Here is a 19928-nt window from a genome sequence, read left to right as displayed (position 1 = left end):
GCTGAATTTCATTAATGAGCACTCATTGGTTATACAATGAATGATGAGACATGAACTTTAAGGGGAAAAATCACAGCTTTTCGTTTTCCAACAGGCAAACACACAATCTGAACAAAGCCCACTATCCATTTCCCCTGTGAGAGTTTTCAGTCCAACTGAGAAGTTTAAGAGTGAAACATCATCAGTCAGGCCATGCCTGTTTTTGACACTAACTGCAAGTGTGGGGTTTCCCCAAACCACAGTCAGTTTCAGTAATCCTCTAGAAGGACTCAGCACTCACTGAGAGCTGGTCCACTCACTGTAATGCTTGATTACAGGGTTAAGATACATTCCCTGGTGGATCAGATGTTAAGGAATTCACCTGCAATGCAGGAGACCCGGGTTTGATCCCTGTTTTTGGAAGATCTCCTGGAGAAGGGAATGGCATTGCCATTCCAGTATTCTTGCCTGGAGAATTCCATGCACAGAGGAGCCTGGTGGGGTATAGTCCTTGGGGTCACAAAGAGTTGGACATGACCAAGTGACTAAAAAAATAACATCTGTCAATGGAAGAGATGCATGGGTCAGAGTTCAGAAAAATAGTCAAATTGGAGCTCCAGTTTTCCTCTCCCCATGAAGTGATGATATGTTATTTTCCTGGCATGGATACCTTAGGATACAGGGAGTACTGCCACCAGGGAGGATCACCCAAGCCCGAGTGCCCAGAGTGTTTTACTTGTGCTTCTTTAGGATCTGTCTGTGTAGCTGAGCTTTAGTCTCCAGTTCTTCTGAGTGTCAGGCTAATCCTATCATCTCCAATTCCTCCAGAAGCCAACCTAATACTACATAGCCTAAAGCCCCAACAAACTTACCCTGCAAGAGAGGCTGGTGGCCACATCATCAAACCAAAAAATACTCCTGCTATCAGAAAGACAACCTACAGAATGGAAGAAAATATTTGCAAGTGATGCAACTGACAAAGGATTATTCTTCAAAATATACAAACAGCTCATACAGCTCAATATCAGAAATTCAAGCAAATGAGTCAAAAATTGGGCAGAAGATCCAAATAGATATCTCTTCAAAGAAAGTATACAGGTGGCCAACAGGCTCAGGAAAAAATTCCCAACATTGGTAATTATCACAAAAATGGAAATCAAGACTAGTAAGATATCACCTTACAATGGTCAGAATGGCCATCATCCAAAAGCCTACAAATCATCAATGGTGGAGAGGCTGTGGAGAAAAGGGAATCCTCCTTCATTGTTGGTGGGAAGGTAAATTGGTTTAGCCACAATCAAGAACAGGATGTAGTTTCCTTAACAAAACTAAAAACAGAGCAATTAATACCATATGACCCCACCACCCCACTTCTGGGAATATACCCAGAGAAAACTATAATTAGGAAAGATACACACATCCCAATCTTAACAGCAGCACTATTTACAATAGCTAAGATATGGAAACCCCCTAAATGTGCATCACTTGGGGAGTGGATAAAGAAGAGATGGTATATAAACACAATGGAGTATCACTCAGCCATTAAAAAGAATGAGATAATGCCATTTGCCAGTACCATGGATGGACCTAGGGATTATCATACTAAATGAAGTAAGCCAGACAGAGCAAAAAAAAAATAGCATATAATATCATTTATATGTGGAATCTTTTATTAAGAAAAGATACAAATAAACTTTTTTACAAAACAGAAAGAAACTTACAGACATAGAAAACAAAATTCTGATTGTCAAAAGGGAAAAGGGGGAGAGGGATAAGTTAGAAAGTTGGAATTAACATACACACTACCATAAATAAAACATAATCAACAAGGACCTAGTGTACAGCACAGAGAACTGCACTCAATATTTTGAAAAAACATATAAGGGAAAAGAATCTGAAAAATAAAAAAATACATATAACTGAATCACTTTGGTGTCTACACTTGAAACTAACATAACATATACTTTGATTTTTTTTTTAATATCTTAATTAAAAATCAAAACAAAAAACAGCAACGAAAAAGCCCTCATTTAAACTGGACTAAGAACTTGCTCATGGATTGTTTCTATATTTGAGCCCATGGTGCAAATATCTTAAGTTCAGTTCATTTCAGTTCAGTTGCTCAGTCATATCCAACTCTTTGCGACCCCATGAATCACAGCACGCCAGGCCTCCTGTCCATCACCCACTCCCGGAGTTCACTCAGATTCACGTAAATCGAGTCAGTGATGCCATTCAGCCATCTCATCCTTGTCGTCCCCTTCTCCTGCCCCCAATCCCTCCCAGCATCAGACTCTTTTCCAATGACTCAACTCTTCGCATGAGGTGGCCAAAGTACTGGAGTTTCAGCTTTAGCATTATTCCTTCCAAAGAAATCCCAGAGCTGATCTTCAGAATGGACTGGTTGTATCTCCTTGCAGTCCAAGGGACTCTCAAGAGTCTTCTCCAACACCACAGTTCAAAAGCATCAATTCTTCGGTGCTCAGCTTTCTTCACAGTCCAACTCTCACATCCATACACGACCACTGGAAAAACCATAGCCTTAACTAGATGGACCTTTGTTGGCAAAGTAATGTCTCTGCTTTTGAATATACTATCTAGGTTGGTCATAACTTTCCTTCCGAGGAGTAAGTGTCTTTTAATTTCATGGCTGCAGTCACCATCTGCAGTGATTTTGGAACCCGCCCCCCCCCCCAAATAAAGTCTGACACCGTTTCCACTGTTTCCCCATCTATTTCCCATGAAGTGATGGGACCGGATGCCATGATCTTTGTTTTCTGAATGTTGAGCTTTAAGCCAACTTTTTCACTCTCCACTTTCACTTTCATCAAGAGGCTTTTTAGTTCCTCTTCACTTGCTGCCATAATCTTAGGAATAGAAAATATGCCTGGAAAACCTTTACCCTTTATACACTAAAGAATCAGAAGTAGAATTTTATTTATTTATTTATTTAGGCTGTGCCGGGTCTTCTTTGTTGTGTGCAGGCTTTCTCTAGTTGTGGTGAGCATGGGCTCCTCACTGCAGTGGCTTCCCTTGCAGAGCACAGGCTCTAGGCACACAGGCTCAGTACTTACTTGTGGTGCATGGTCTCAGTTGCCCTGTGGCATGTGGGATCTTCCTGACCCAGGAATCAAACTGGAGTCTCCTGCATTGGCAGCCAGATTCTTTATCACTGAGTCACCAAGGAAGCCCCAAACCTACACTACTACTAAATATAAAATAGGTAACTAATAAGGGCTTCCCAGTTGGCTCAGATGGTAAAGTGTCTGCCTGCAGTGTGAGAGACCCAGGTTTGATCCCTGGGTTGGGAAGATCCCCTGGAGAGGGAAATGGCAACCCACTCCAGTACTCTTGCCTGGAAAATTCCATGGACCGAGTAGCCTGGTCAGCTTCAGTCCATGGGGAGGCAAAAAGTCAGACATGACTGAGCGACTTCACTTTAATAAGGACCTAGTGGGAACTTCTTAGATGGTCCAGTGGTTAAGATGAAATCCTTTCTAGGCAGGGAGAAGGGGTTCAATCCCTGGTCAGGGAACCAAGTCCCACAGGCCCCAAGGCCTGGTTTACAACAAAAAAGAAGGGACCTACTGTATAGCACAGGGAACTCTACTCAATCCTCTAAATGGCCTATATGGGAAAAGAATCTAAAAAGAGGAGATATACATACCTATGTATAACTGATTCACCTCGCTATACACCCAGAACTAACACAACATGAGAAATCAAGTATAACTTCATAAAATTTTAAAAACATACAATTTATGTTTTTCTGTTAAGATTAGGCGATTTTGTGTTCTTCATGTACAGAAAGCAGAGACTGGATACAATGGAGTCACGGCTCATGAGCAGAAAGGGGCTGATAAAGGGGAAACACACATTAATCAGGCCAGTTGTATACACCAACCACCAACTGGGATTATGAAAAAGAGCAAGAGTAATGTTAAAGATGGAGGACAGGGTGTGGAAACACATGAAGGTGCTCGCCAAGAGTAGGATGCTTTGGGTAGCTCTGGACTCAGCAGAGGATCTGGGAGACACACAAGCCTTGTGAATATACTGGACTTGCCGACTGTGTCTGTACAGGGTGAGAATCATGGAGCCACTGGCCCAGAAGATGAGCACAGATAATGAAACTTCAGGGAACACGACCAAAGCTATATATATTGAGCCTGAGATGTTCTCAAGATCTGTGGCAACACAGTACCCTGAATCTCTTGTATTTGTCATGTTTGTGCTGTGCCATTTGCCAGAAACATATAATGCATACAGAGGAAAAAAGAGATTTACAAACATACACTGGATCCAGCAGAAGGAAATGGAGAAGGCAATGTACTTTGGGGCTTTGACTTTAAGATTCTTCCAACAGGAGTTCTTTGGGCTGATCGTGATGGTCTGAAACACACTCAAGAGGCAGGTGGTACCAATGGACATACTCCTGCCTACTCTCTCAACATACAAAATAAGTTTGCAGGCAAAATCACTGGCAAAATATTTCAACCTCAAAGTTGTAATTGTCTGAGGGACTCCTTTCGAGAGAATGACCAAAAAGTTGGCTATAGTCAGGTGCTTGCAAATCAAATCTGTGACCCTCAACCTACACAGAGTGTGGTAAAGAAAGAGGTAATGGTACAGAAGGGAGAAATTGCCCCAGATTCCAAGCACAGTCTGTAACAAGAAGATTATTCCTATGGCCAGTTGGCTGGAGGCTATTGTGTCATTCAAGATAATACCCTTTAAATGATGACAACAGTGATTCTTCAGAGCAGAATGGCTCATATAAATTTGTGACATCAACAGCCAACTTTCCTTGTTTACTTTTATGAAATTGCCAAGGCTTCAGGAGACAAGAAAAGATGATGAGAGAATCAGTATATTTTATGGAAAGGTCAGCAGGAAGGATGAAGTGGTGGTAACCTGGAGGAAGCAATGACAAATGAGAGTAAATTGAAAGAAAGCATAAAACAACTTTTCAATAAGAAGCTTACTGGAGGAGAAAACAAAATCTCCATCAGTGCCCTTATCTTAAAACAGGTCAATTCTAAATGCATTCCCTTCTAAATTTTAAAGAAGATAATGTATTATTGTAGGGACTTCCTTGATGGCTCAGTTGGTAAAAAATCTGCCTGCAATGCAGGAGACCCTAATTCAATACCTGGGTCAGGAAGATCCTCTGGAGAAGGGATAAGCTACCCACTCCAGAATTCTTGGGCTCCCATGTGGCTCAGCTGGTATTTTAAAAAAGATAATGTATTATTTTAGAAAAAAAGACAGAAGTTATTCTAGGGTCTTACAATTTTAAATATATGCTAAAGGTACTTCCCAGGTTTTCTGGTAGTTAAAAATCTGTCTTGCAATGCAGGGGACACAGGTTTGATCCATGGTTGGGGAACTAAGATCCTATATGCCACAGGGTAACTAAGCCAGGGATCTCAAACTAGAGAGTCTTTGCACCACAACAAAAGATCCTCCATGATACAACAAAGCTTCCACATGATGTAACTAAGACCCAGTGCAGCTAAATAAATAAATATTTAAAATATATATATACGCTAAACAGCACAGACTATATAAAACATATGGTGAAATAACTTTTGCACACATGAATATTAAGACGGGTTCTCATCATACACACACACACACACACACACAAAGATACAACTTAGAATCACACAAGCATGTCCTAAAAACCACAAAGTAGAATGAACAGTGTACAGAGTCTTCAAACAGAAACTTCGAGAAAGAAGTTATTCAGTGCATAAGACATATGGAAAAATATTCCACATGCCTGGTAATCAGGACAATTGAAATATCACCACTACTTATATGTCATCAAATACCATCAAGAAATCTGAAACAGAAATGACAAAAATGCCAAGTTTTGGCATGGCTGTGGATCAACCAAGAATCTCATACACTGATGGTGGGTGTTCAAATTGGTACAAACATTTTGGAAAACTGTGGTATCTACTTAGCAGATCAGATGTAATCCTGGTCTAAGAAATCCACCCCTATGAATATACTCACCAGGATTTTGTACATGTATCACCCAAAGATTAGTTATATTAATAGAATTTATATGCGGGCCCTAATCTTTGCTCATCAGTCAGTTCAGTTCAGTTCAGTCTCTCAGTCATGTCCGACTCTTTGCGACCCCATGAATTGCAGCACGCCAGGCCTCCCTGTCCATCACCAACTCCCAGAGTTCACTGAGACTCGCTCATAGTAGCCCCTAACTCTTAACACCCAGCTACCCATTAACAGTTGAATGATCAATTAATCCTTTGATAGTCATACGGTGAAGTCCTATTTAGCAATGATAATGAAAAAACAAAAATAATATTAAACAATACAGATAAACTCACAAAGATGTAATGGAATGGAGGAAAAAAGTCCAAAAGAAAGATGATGTATGATTCCTTTCATGTGAAGGCCAAGAGATGCAATGTGATCTAATATTAAATGTCATAATAGTTACAAATGTCTACCCAATAATCCAGGGCTACAAATATACCCAACAAAGCTATAGTCTTGGAAACAGTGAGTTAGAAGGAGCAGAGAAGAGTTTCATGGGTACTGGAAACATTCTGTTTCTTGATCTAGTTGTGGTCTCCAGAGGTGCAATCATTCCTGAAATTTCACTGAGCTACCCAGTGAAAACATGTCTTTCTGCAAACATGTCTTTCATTTTTAAAAACACATGTATGATCAAAAAATGTGGAAGGAACTTGGGAAAGACTGTTTCTGTAAATGTGTCTCAACTGCTGCCTATGTCTGTGAAGGAAGGGAGCTGTAAGCCCTATCATAACTCCAACAATGAAACATCAGAAAATAGTAACACTGCTGCATATGGTGAGTCACTGATTTTGTCATAAAATTCAGCAGAGCAGTATCCTAAGTCTTCATGCTTTATTTTGATTTGTTGCTCCATTTGGCCTCATATCATGGGGAAAATAATGTTTACAGAGAGATATGACTTGTGACCACGCAATCTTCTCCTAAAGACCAGGAAATATAATGAACAGTAGACATAGTCTTCATATAGAAACTTCAAGAAAGTAGTTACATACTGTCCAGTAGTGTAAAGTGGAGACCTCGATATACTCAGGAGCTATTTTTTAAAGAAGATTTTATTTATTTCATCTCATTTATTTATTTGGCTGCACCATGTCTTAGTTAATGACATGTAAACTCTTAGTTATGGTACGTAAACACTCAGCAATCGCATGCGGCTTCTAGTTTCCTGACCAGGGACCTAGACCCCCTGCATTGGGAGCACAGTCTTAACCTCTGGACCACAGGGAAGCTTTTGCTTTAAGTTCCACCCACCTGGATTTCCTGGGGCTGATCTTGTTGGCTGGAGACACTTAAGGGGCCAGAAGGGCCAGTGGACACACCCTACCAGCTTTGGGGGCATAGAGAACACATTTGCATGGCTAAATCACTGAAGACAAGCTTCAGTTAAAGGCTGCTGTTGTCACGGAGATTCCTTTAAAGGGAATGACCAAGAAGCGACTACAGTCCTGTGCCTGAAGGTCAAATCTGTGAACCTCAACCCACATTCATGGTAGTAAAGGGAGAGATTAAAGTGAAGAGAGAAAACGCCCAGGATTCCAACTACAGTCTGAGAGGAGCACACCATCCTTATTGCCAACTCCCTGGAGGCCATTCTGCCAGTTGTTTGATGTTCATAACTGCATAGGGTAGGTACTGACACTGATTTATTGCAAAGATAAGGAGATCCTAGGTACAGAGAGGTCAGGTAATCTGTGTAAATTCACATGCTGATTACAGGCTGAGTGCTGGTATGAACCTGGTAGGCTGATGGCAAGACAGTGCCCTAACCACTGTGATGCACCAGCCAAACACATCATCTGTGTTTTTGAATAATCCATTGTGAAATTTAGTTTTGTTTTTATATCATATAGTTTATTTTATCAGTTTGGTCCAGTCACTCAGTTGTGTCTGACTCTTTGCAACCCCATGGATGGCAGCATACCAGGCTTCCCTGTCCATCACCAACTCCTGGAACTTGCTCAAACTCATGTCCATTGAGCTGGTAATGCCATCCAAACATCTCATCCTCTGTCATCCCCTTCTCCTCCTGCCTTCAATATTTCCCAGCATCAGGGTCTTTTCCAGTGAGTCAGTTCTTCACATCGGGTGGCCAGAGTATTGGAGTTTATTCCATTGTATTTATATGTTATAATTTTGGTTGTAAAAAGTTTCCATATCTGCATTAGTAGTTTTCTGTAGGTCAATAACATATCAAAAAGACTCCCTGGATTCAGAAATGGCAACCCACTTCAGTATTCTTGCCTGGGAAACCCTATGAACAAAGGAGCCTGGCAAGCTACAGTCCATGGAATCACAAACTGAGCCATTAACATGTATACACACACACACACAAACACACACAATCCTACAGGAAAGTACCTTCTGTCCATATGGATTTAACGAATGCAAGATTTCCTCAATATAAGTTTTGCAACAGAAAGATGCATTTCTATTATGCCAGGTACAAATTCAGTATGATATCTATCAAAAAAAAAAAAGACTTGGACAATAATATTTTATTTAAAAAATTATGAACCATGAATTACTACTATATGATAAATGAGTATAGGATAGAAATGATTATTTTGATAAATCCTTAGGTATTTATAAAACTGAGGTTAAGTGAGACTACAATATAACAAGATTTGTGAAGAATATTAACATACTACTGCTGCTGCTGCTGCTGCTGCTGCTGCTGCTAAGTCACTTCAGTCGTGTCTGACTCTGCGACCCCATAGATGGCAGCCCATCATGCTCCCCCGTCCCTGGGATTCTCCAAGCAAGAACAGTGGAATGGGTTGCCATTTCCTTCTCCAATGCATGAAACTGAAAAGTGAAAGTGAAGTCGCTCAGTCGTGTCTGACTCTTCGCGACCCCATGGACTGCAGCCTACCAGGCTCCTCCGTCCATGGGATTTTCCAGGCAAGAGTACTGGAGTGGGGTGCCATCGCCTTCTCCATTAACATATTGCTGCTGCTGCTGCTGCTGCTAAGTTGCTTCAGTCATGTCCGACTCTGTGTGACCCCATAGACGGCAGCCCACTAGGCTCCTCTGTCTCTGGGATTCTCCAGGCAAGAATACTGGAGTGGGTTGCCATTTCCTTCTCCAATGCATGAAAGTGAAAAGCGAAAGTGAAGTCTCTCAGTCGTGTCCGACTCTTTGAGACCCCATGGACTGCAGCCTACCAGGCTCCTCCGTCCATGGGATTTTCCAGGCAAGAGTACTGGAGATTAACATATTAGAGACATGTAAAAGTATAATCTGGGGAACATTGACTCTTGTGTGTTGCAAAAGTGAAACCATAAAGAAATGAATGTGTGCTTGGACTTGGTGTTAGAATATTACAAGATTAGACAACATATGAGAAGATACATTTGGTCCTGACAACTATATTCCAAACCTCACCATTATAAAGCTTCCTTTTCCTTAAATGCTGCCTCTCTATCTTGAGGAGGGATAGCAATCTCGCCGTCATCATCAGACCTCAAATGTTTCAGAAAAGACACCATTGCTATGTCTAGTAAGCATATTATATGCCTAGACTACAATCCTTTCTGTTTTCAAACAAATTCATATTCATGCTTTCAGTAGAGGATTAGAAAATCATTACTTTTCTATCCTAGTCTTTATGGAAAGCATAAAGGCATTTTGATAACACTTCTAATACAAATTTAAAATTAATCTAGAATTTCTGAAAGGTTATGTTGCAGCAGATTGATCTTAAAAATATAACCCTTAAGCTCCTTGAAGATGATGTTTTGGCATTTCCCTGGTGGTCCAGTGGCTAAGACTCGCTTGCAGTGAAGGGAGCCTGGGTTTGATTCCTGGTCAGGAAAATAGATCCCACATGCTGCAACTAAGATAAGTACTTTTAAAATGATTCTTCATTATTATCAGTAGGATTATTCCTGTGATTCCTCCCCAGTAAGAATTTCAAAAAATAGCTTTAGGAGCTGTCAAGTTCAGAGTTGCCTGATGCTGGGAAAGATTGAAGGCAGGAGGAAAAGGGGATGACAGAGGATGAGATGGGTGGGTGTCATCACCAACTCCAATGGACATGAGTCTGAGAAAATTCTGGGAGATAGTGAAGTACAGGGAACCCTGGCATGCTGCAGTCAAAGAGTTGGACACAACTGAGCAACTGAACAACAAAGATCTTGATCTTGCTTTACCTAAGCTCTCTCCTAAGGAACTGTTCTGCTTTCCTGACCTTCTTTGCCACTGGACCTGTTCCCACTCTACCCCCCACCCTGCAGAAAGATCCCTTTTCCAAACATAAATACTTACTCACACCTCCTTCCTTACAGACTCTGTCTCCTCTTAGACAGAAATACAAAGAACTTGACTCCTCATTCCTTCTCATGAGAAGGATGATGGGCTCAGGGTGAAGGTCATGGCAGCCAGGACGTGAGTGGGAGGGAGGCAGTCTGACCCTGAGATATAGGTTTAGGAGCTGTGATCTCATCCTCCTTCAGAACTGCAATTATCATTTCACTTGAAGTGGCAATGACAGGACTAGCTTGAGGAGCTAATGATCTTTCTGAAAAACTTTTTTTGAGTTGCTAATTACCAAAGCCAATGGTGAGTCTCCTGTGAGTATCTCCAAAGAGACCACTGATACGTTTGAGAGAAGCTCATAATTTTTCATGATGAAGGTTATTTTGAAATGATTAGGATTTCTACACAACTCTGAAATCTGTTGCCTTTGTAAACAGGTTGTTTGATCTTAGAGATTCCCCCACAGGGGAATTAAGTGTTAACCCACTTAACAAAGTCAATTGTGAGTCTACCAGGATTTGTTCTGGAAACAAACAAAAAAACACCGAATTAAACTTGAGCATGACATAAAAAATCTTTTGGTGTCTGTTCATTATTTATATACTTGGCTGTGCTGGGTCTTAGTTGTGGCATGGGAACTATTAGTTTCAGCATGTGGGTTCTAGTTCCCTGATCAGGGATCAAACTTGCACACCCCCTGCAATGGGAGCTTGGAGTCTTAGCCACCAGACCACCAGGGAAGTCCCTGTATGGGACCTTCTTTCTTGTACTCAAAACAGCTCTACCTCTTCTTCTCTTTCCTGCATTTCTGATCCTACACTGGACTGTACAGTTTTAGATCCTGGGTAAGGACTTAGGTTGACCTTAGAGCTAGAGTAACAGAAATGATAGTGAAGGAATATCTTTGGGTCTTGGAGGTGGCTTTTCAATGTTGGCTGTAGCACTTATCTGTCTTTGCAGCACTTTTATGGCCTTTGTTCATGGTACACGAAAGGCTTCTAGTCACTCACATATCCACCATGCCTCCCTTTGAGCCTGGAGCCAAATCCTTGAGTCCACCTTTCTCCAGCATTTACGGCTCACAGCCAACTCCATTTTCTTGCCTGGAAATAGGCTGATGGTTGCCTTCAGTTCAGTCACTCTGTCATGTCCTCCTCTTTGTGACCCTTGGACTGCAGCACACCAGGCCTCCCTGTCCATCACCATCTCTTGAAGCTTGCTCAAACTCATGTCCATCAAGTCAGTGATGCCATCCAACCATGTCATCCTCTGTTATCCCCTTCTCCTGCCTTCAATCTCTCCCAGCATCTGAGTCTTTTCCAGTGAGTCAATTCTTAGCATCAGGTGGCCAAAGTATTGGAGCTTCAGCTTCAGCATCAGTCCTTCCAAAGAATATTCCAGAATGATTTCCTTTGGAATTGACTAGTTTGATCTTCTTGCAGTCCAAGGGACTCTCAAGAGTCTTCTCCAACACCATGGTTCAAAAGCATCAGTTCTTTGGTGCTCAGCTTTCTTTATGGTCCAGTTTTCACTTGCACATATGACTACTGGAAAAACCATAACTTTGACTAGATGGACCTTTGTCAGGAAAGTAATGTCTCTGCTTTTTAATATGCTGTCCTGGTTGGTTATAGCTTTACTTTCAAGGAGCAAGTGTCTTTTAATTTCAGAGCTGCAGTCACCATCTGCAGTGATTTTGGAGCCCAAGAAAATAAAGTCTGTCAGTGTTTCCATTGTTTCCCCATCTGTTTTTCAAGAAGTGATGGGACTAGATGCCGTGATCATCTTTTTTTGAATGTGGAGTGTTAAGCCAGGTTTTTCACTCTCCTCTTTCACTTTCATCTAGAGGCTCTTTAGTTTCTTGTTGCTTTCTGCCATAAGGGTGGTATCATCTGCATATCTGAAGTTATTGATATTTCTCTCAACAATCTTAATTCCTGCTTGTGCTTCATCCAACCCAGGATTTTACATGACATACTCTGCATAGAAGTTAAATTAGCAGAGTGACAATATACAGCCTTGACATATTCCTTTCCCAACTTGCAACCAGTCCGTTGTTCCATGTCTGGTTCTAACTGTTGCTTCTTGACCTGCAAACAGATTTCTCAGGAGGCAGGTAAGGTGTTCTGGTATTCCCATGTCTTGAGGAGTTTTCCACAGTTTGTTGTGATCCGCACAGTCAAATGTTTATGCTCCTGACTTCTGAGTTTCAGTATCTCTGCTATGCATGAAGAAAGCTCTGGTTTAAAAGGATTTCAAATTAGTCAGAGACAAACTATGTCATATCTTTTTGCAAAGGAATTTCCACTCATTTCTTTATTGGGGTTAAAGCACTGAAATACATGCCTAACTCTGTTGAAGGAGCTTGCCGTTTTGCTGGCAGAAATGGATGACTGTGTTCACATTTTTTATTGTCTGAATAGGACAGGAAACCTATCTTCTGGAATGGGAGATCCCAGTTCTGCATTCTGTCCTTAATGTTTTCCTGATGTCAGTCTTGTAGGGTCATAGCTTCTTTCAAGGATGAAGCTTTGGGCTTTGGGCTCTAGGGATCCAAGGACACCTGGCTCTCCCTTCTGCCCTCCGCATGGCTTTAAGAACCCCTGGGCAGCTACCATATTCTCCCAAGGACAGTCTGTGGATGGGACATGAGTTAGTCATTAAAAGCCAAGTTTTCTGATACAAGGATGCTGTGACGGCAACTGTGATGGCAAAGCTGGCTCTGGAGCTACCTCCAGTTTCATACTCTACTCACCAGCAAGATGGGTTTTTTTTGTAATGGGGAATTCTATTTTTTAAAATTAATTTATTTACTTTAATTGGAAGCTAATTAGTTTGCAATATTGTAGTGGTTTTTGGAATACATTGACATGAATCAGCCATGGGTGTACATGTGTCACCCATCATGAATCCCCTCCCACCTCACTCCCCATCCCATCCTTCAGAGTTGTCCCAGTGCACCAGCCCTGAGCACCCTGCCTCATGCATCGAACCTGAACTGGTGATCTGTTTTACATATGGTAATAAACATGTTTCAATGCTGTTCTCTCAAATCATCCCACTCTCACCTTCTCCCACACTGTCCAAACATCTGTTCTTTACCTCTGTGTCTCCTATGCTATCTTACATATAGGGTCATCATTACCTTCTTTCTACATTACACATATATGCGTTAATATATTGTATTGGTGTTTTCCTTTCTGACTTACTTCTTTCTGTATAATAGGCTCCACTTTCATCCACCTCATTAGAACTGATTCAAATGCACTAATATTCCATTGTGTATGTGTACCACAGCTTTCTTATCAATTCATCTTCTGATGGACATCTAGGTTGCTTCCATGTTCTAGATATTGTAAACAGTGGTGGGATGGACATTGGGGTACACGTGTCTCTTTCAATTCTGGTTTCCTCGGTGTATATGTCCAGCAGCGGGATTGCTGGGTCATATGGCAGTTCTATTTCCAGTTTTTTAAGGAATCTCCACACTGTTCTCCATAGTGGCTATACTAGTTTGCATTCTCATGAACAGTGTAAGAGGGTTCCCTTTTCTCCGCACCCTCACTAGCACTTACTGTGTGTAGGCTTTTTGATAGCAGCCATTCTGACTAGCGTGAGATGGTACCTCATTGTGGTATTGGTTTGCATTTCTCTGATAATAGAGATGTTGAGCATCTTTTCATGTGTTTGTTAGCCATCTGTATGTCTTCTTTGGAGAAGTGTCTGTTTAGTTCTTTGGCCCATTTTTTGATGGGTTGTTCATTTTTCTGGAATTGAGCTGCATGAGCTGCTTGTATATTTTTGAGACGAATTCTTTGTCTGTTGCTTTGTTTGCTATTTTCTCCCATTCTGAAGGCTTTCTTTTCACTTTGCTTATAGTTTCCTTCGTTGTGCAAAAGCTTTTACATTTAATTAGATTCCATTTGTTTATTTTTGCTTTTATTTCCAATACCCTGGGAAGTGGGTCATAGTGGATCCTACTATGATTTTATGAGAGTGTTTTGCCTATGTTTTCCTCTAGGAGTTTTATAGTTTCTGGTCTTATGTTTAGATCCTTTATCCATTTTCTGTTTATTTTTGTGTGTGGTGTTAGAATGTGTTCTAGTTTCATTCTTTTACAAGTGGTTGACCAGTTTTCCCAACATCACTTGTTAAAGAGATTGTCTTTTTTTCATTGTATATTCTTGCCTCCTTTGTCAAAGATAAGGTGTCCATAGGTGTATGGATTTATCTCTGGGCTTTCTATTTTGTTCCACTGATCTATATTTCTGTCTTTGTGCCAGTGCCATTCTGTCTTAATGACTGTAGCCTTGTAGTATAGTCTGAAGTCTGATAGGTTGATTCCTCCAGTTCCATTCTTCTTTCTCAAGATTTAGCTATTTGAGGTTTTTGTATTTCCATACAAACTGTGAAATTATTTGTTCTTGTTCTCTGAAAAATACCATTGGTAGCTTGGTAGGGATTGCATTGAATCTATAGATCGCTTTGTGTAGTATACTCATTTTTACTGTATTGATTTTCCTGATCCGTGAACATGGTATATTTCTCCATCTATTTGTGTCATCTTTGATTTCTTTCATCAGTGTTTTATAGTTTTTTATATGAGAAGACTCTTGAGAGTCTCTTGGATTGCAAGGAAATCCAACCAGTCCATCCTAAAGGAGATCAGTCCTGGGTGTTCATTGGAAGGACTGATGTTGAGGCTGAAACTCCAATACTTTGGCCATCTGATGCGAAGAACTGACTCATTGGAAGAGACCCTGATGCTGGGAAAGATTGAGGGCAGGAGGAGAAGGGGATGACAGAAGATGACATGGTTGGATGGCATCATTGACTCAATGGACGTCAGTTTGGGTGGACTTCAAGAGTTGGTGGTCGACTTCAGGAGTTGGTGTTGGACAGGGAGGCCTGGTCTGCTGTGCTTCATGGGGTCGCAAAGAGTTGGACATGACTGAGTGACTGGACTGAATTGATATATATATAGGTCTTTTGTTTCTTTAGGTCGATATATTCCTAAGTATTTTATTCTTTTCATTGCAATGGTGAATGGAATTGTTTCCTTAATTTCTCCTTCTATATTTTCATTGTTAGTGTATAGGAATGCAAGGGATTTCTCTGTGTTAATTTTATATCCTTAAACTACACTATATTCATTGATTAGGTCTAGGAATTTTCTGGTGGTGTCTTTCAGGTTTTCTCTGTAGAGGATCATGTCATCTGCAAACAGTGAGAGTTTTACTTCTTCTTTTCCAATCTGGATTCCTTTTCTTTTTCTTTTCTGATTGCTGTGGCTAAAACTTTCAAAACTCTGTTGAATAGTAGTGGTGAGAGTGGACACCCTTGTCTTGTTCCTGACTTTAGGGGAAATGCTTTCAATTTTTCCCCATTGAGGATAATGTTTGCTGTGGGTTTATCATATATGGGTTTTATTATGTTGATGTATGTTCCTCCTGTGCCTGCTTTCTGGAGGGTTTTAAAATCATAAATGGATGTTGAATTTTGTTAAAGGCTTTCTCTGCATCTATTGAGATAATCCTATGGTTTTTATCTTTCAATTTGTTTATGTGGTAGACCACATTGATTGATTTGTGAATATTGAAGAATCCTTGCATCCCTGGGATAAAGCCCACTTGGTCATGATGTATGATCTTTTTAACATGTTGTTGGATTCTGTTTGCTAGACTTTTGTTAAGGATTTTTGCATCTATGTTCATCAGTGATAATGGCCTGTAGATTTCTTTTTTTGTGGCATCTTTGTCTGGTTTTGGTGTTAGGGTGATGGTGGCCTCATAGAATGAGTTTGGCAGTTTACTTTCCTCTGCAGTTTTCTGGAAAAGTTTGAGTAGGATAGGTGTTAGCTCTTTAAATTTTTGGTAGAATTCACCTTTGAAGCCATCTGGCCCTGGCCTATTGTTTGTTGGAAGATTTTTTTTATTCCAGTTTCAATTTCCATGCTTGTGATGTGTCTGTTAAGATTTTCTGTTTTTTCCTGGTTCAGTTTTGGAAGGTTAAACTTTTCTAAGAACTCACCCATTTCTTCCAAGTTGTCCATTTTATTGGCACACAGTTGCTCATAGTGGTCTCTTATGATCCTTTGTATTTCTGTGTTGTATGTTGTGATTTCTCCACTTTCATGTGTAATTTTGTTGATTTGATTCTTCTCCCTTTTTTCCTTGATGAGTCTGGCTAATGGTTTGTCTATTTTATTTATCTTCTCAAAAAAAACAGCTTTTAGTTTTGTTGATTTTTGCTATAGTATCCTTTGTTGCTTTTTCATGTACTTTTGCCCAAATTTTTATTATTTCTTTCCTTCTACGAATGCTGGGGTTCTTTATTTCTTCTTTTTCTTGTTGCTTTAGGTGTAAAATTAGGTCATTTATTTGATTTTTCTCTGGTTTCTTGAGGTAAGCTTGTATTGCAAGATAGGTTTTAAGGAATGGCATCAACATACAGGGTAAAGGAGAGCTTGGCATGCTTACTGGAGCCCTCAGTTGATTTTTCCTCATGTAAATTTTGGACTGTTTTCCACTATATCCCAGGACACTTCTCCTAATATTGGTTGAGGACCAGAGAACTTCTCAGGCTTAACTTTTCTTCTGAATCTATGAAATTTCTCTCCCCAGATACTCTTCGCTGGAGCTGCTAATTTTCCTGTATACCAAAGAAACAGCCATCTGTGGACTTCTCTGATGGTCCAGTGGTTAAGACTCTGCACTCCCAATGCAGGGGGTCTAGGTTCGATCCCCTGGTTGGGGAACTAGACCCCAGGTCACTACTAAGAACTGGGCTGCAGAGTTGGACTATAAAGAAAGTTGAGTGCCAAAGAATTGACTCTTTTGAATTATGATGTTGGAGAAGAGTCTTGAAAGTCCCTTGGACTGCAAGAAGATTCAACCAGTCCATCCTAAAGGAAATCAGTCCTGAATATTCATTGGAAGGCCTGATGCTAAAGTTGAAACTCCAATATGTTGGCCACCTGATGTGAAGAACTGACTCATTTGAAAAGACGCTGATGCTAGGAAAGATAGAAGGTGGGAGGAGAAGGGGATGACAGAGGATGAGATGGTTGGATGGCATCACCAACTCAATGGACATGAGCTGGGTAAACTCCGGGAGTTGGTGATGGACAGGGAGGCCTGACGTGCTGCAGTCAATGGAGTTGCAAAGGGTCAGACATTACTGAGCACTGAACTGAACTGAACTGAAATGTAAAAGGAAGAACATGTCAATAGTTTACATTAGAAGTCACTCTTCCGTTAGATTGGACACATGCATATGTATGGCTGAGTCCCTTCACTGTTCATCTGAATCGAACACTGTTAATTGGTTATGTGTGTGCTAAGTCACTTCAGTTGTGAATGATTCTTTACAACCCTATGGACTTTACCCTGTTAGGCTCCTTGGTCCATGGGATTCTCTAGGCAAGAATACTGAAGTGGGTTGCCATGCCCTCCTCCTCCATGGAATCTTCCTGACTCAGGGATTGAACCCAAGTCTCCTGCATTGGCAAGCAGGTTCTTTACCACTAGTGCCACCTGGGAAGCCCCATTAATTGGCTATACTCCAATATAAAATAAAAAGTTTTAAAAAAGAAATCATTGAACTAATTTGTATAAATTTGTATAAATGAATATTAATTTGGAAATGGTGATAATAGACATTTTCTAGGATGTTGTATTTATCAATACAGATTCCCAACACCGATATGAAGTGCAAACAGAGAATTATCCACAGAAGACAGAGTGATATTTATAAAAGTGCCCATCACAAATGAAATCACCAGGATCATATAGTTTAGCAGACAGTATCAACCTTTTTTTTTTTTAATGTATATTTGGTTGCACTGGATCTTCACTGATGCACCTGGCCTTTCTCTAGTTGTGGTGAATGGGGGATACTCTCTAATTCTGGTGTGTGCACTTCTCCTTGTGGTTGTTTCTATTCTCCCAGAGCATAGGCTTTAGACCCATGGTCTTGAGTAGGGTGGCACACAGGCTTACTTGTCCCATGGCCTGTGTTATCTTCCTGGACCAGCAATTGAGCCCTGCATTGACAGATGGAGTCTAAACCACTGGACAGCAGGGAAGTCCTCTGCTATTCTTTTAACTATAGCCAGGGCTGCTTTCTCCATTCAGCAGTAATGAATGGTTACCAGAGGTCTTTGTACATACTTTCACTGAATTTCATTAATGAGCACTCATTGGTTATACAATGAATGATGAGACATGAACTTTAAGGGGGAAAATCACTGCTTTTCATTTTCCAACAGGCAAACACACAATCTGAACAAAGCCCACTATCCATTTCCCCTGTGAGAGTTTTCAGTCCAACTGAGAAGTTTAAGAGTGAAACGTCATCAGTCAGGCCATGCCTGTTTTTGACACTAACTGCAAGTGTGGGGGTTCCCCAAACCACAGTCAGTTTCAATAATCCTCTAGAAGGACTCAGCACTCACTGAGAGCTGGTCCACTCATTGTAATGCTTGATTACAAGGTAAAGATACATTCCCTGGTGGATCAGGTGGTATGGGATTTGCCTGCAATGCAGGAGACCTGGGTTTGATCCCTGTGTTTGGAAGATGTCCTGGAGAAGGGAATGGCAACCCACTCCAGTATTCCTGCCTAGAGAACAAGGACAGAGGAGCCTGGTGGGGTATAGTCCTTGGGATCACAAAGAGTTGCACATGACAGAGCGACTAAAAAAATAACATCAGTCAATGGAAGATGCATGGATCAGAGTTCAGAAAAAATAATCAAATTGGAGCTCCAGTTTTCCTCTCCCCATAAAATGATGGTATGTCATTTTCTTGACATTGATACCTGACGACTCTAGGAGTACTGCCATCAAGGAGGTTCACCCAAGCCCAAGTGCCCAGAGTGTTTTACTTGAGCTCCTTTAGGATCTTTCTGTGTGGCTGAGCTTTAGTGTCCAATTCTTCTGAGAGTCAGAGTAATCCTATCATCTCCATTTCCTCCAGAAGCCAGCCTGATACTACATAGCCTAAAGCCCCAAAAAACTTACACTGTGAGAGGGGCTTGTGGCCATGCCATTAACCAAACAAAAAAAAATATTTCTTCTATAAGAAGGACAACCTACAGAATGGGAGAAAATATTTGCAAGTAATGCAACTGACTAAGGATTAATCTCCAAAATATACAAACAGCTCATATAATTCAATACCAGAAATTCAAGCAACCCAATCAAAAATTGTGCACAAGATCCAAATAGACATTTCTTCAAAGAAAGTATACAGGTGGCCTACAGGCTCAGGAAAAACTGCTCAACATCACTAATTGTCAGAGAAATGCAAATCAAGACTAGTGAGATATCACCTTATCCTGGTCAGAGTGGCCATTATCAAAAAGTCTACAAATAATCAATGGTGGAGAGGGTGTGAAGAAAAGAGAATCCTCCTTCATTGTTGATGGGAATGTAAACTGGTTCAGCCACTATTCAGAACAGGATGCAGTTTCCTTAAGAAAACTAAAAACAGAGCAATTAATACCATATGATCCTACAATGCCACTCCTGGGCACATATCCAGAGAAAACTATAATTTGGAAAGATACATGCATCCCAGTGTTCACAGCAGCACTATTTACAGTAGTTAAGGAAAT

At 40.7% G+C, this 19928-nt stretch overlaps 1 long non-coding RNA gene across 2 annotated transcripts in view; it reads left to right on the top strand.

Moving 5' to 3' along the window:
* Window positions 1–17414, top strand: part of LOC102178761 — a 33549-nt gene extending 16135 nt beyond the window's left edge. Inside the window, exon 4 of one of the 2 annotated variants that reach the window (XR_310755.2) lies at window positions 16935–17414. This is a non-coding gene — a long non-coding RNA (uncharacterized LOC102178761). The remainder of the gene's footprint in view (window positions 1–16934) is intronic. The other variant, XR_001296814.2, reaches the window with a different exon arrangement.

The sequence above is a fragment of the Capra hircus genome, chromosome 18, assembly GCF_001704415.2.
Source record: "Capra hircus breed San Clemente chromosome 18, ASM170441v1, whole genome shotgun sequence".
In the NCBI taxonomy this organism is placed as follows: domain Eukaryota; kingdom Metazoa; phylum Chordata; class Mammalia; order Artiodactyla; family Bovidae; genus Capra; species Capra hircus.
This window is presented reverse-complemented; position numbering and strand designations above follow the sequence as displayed.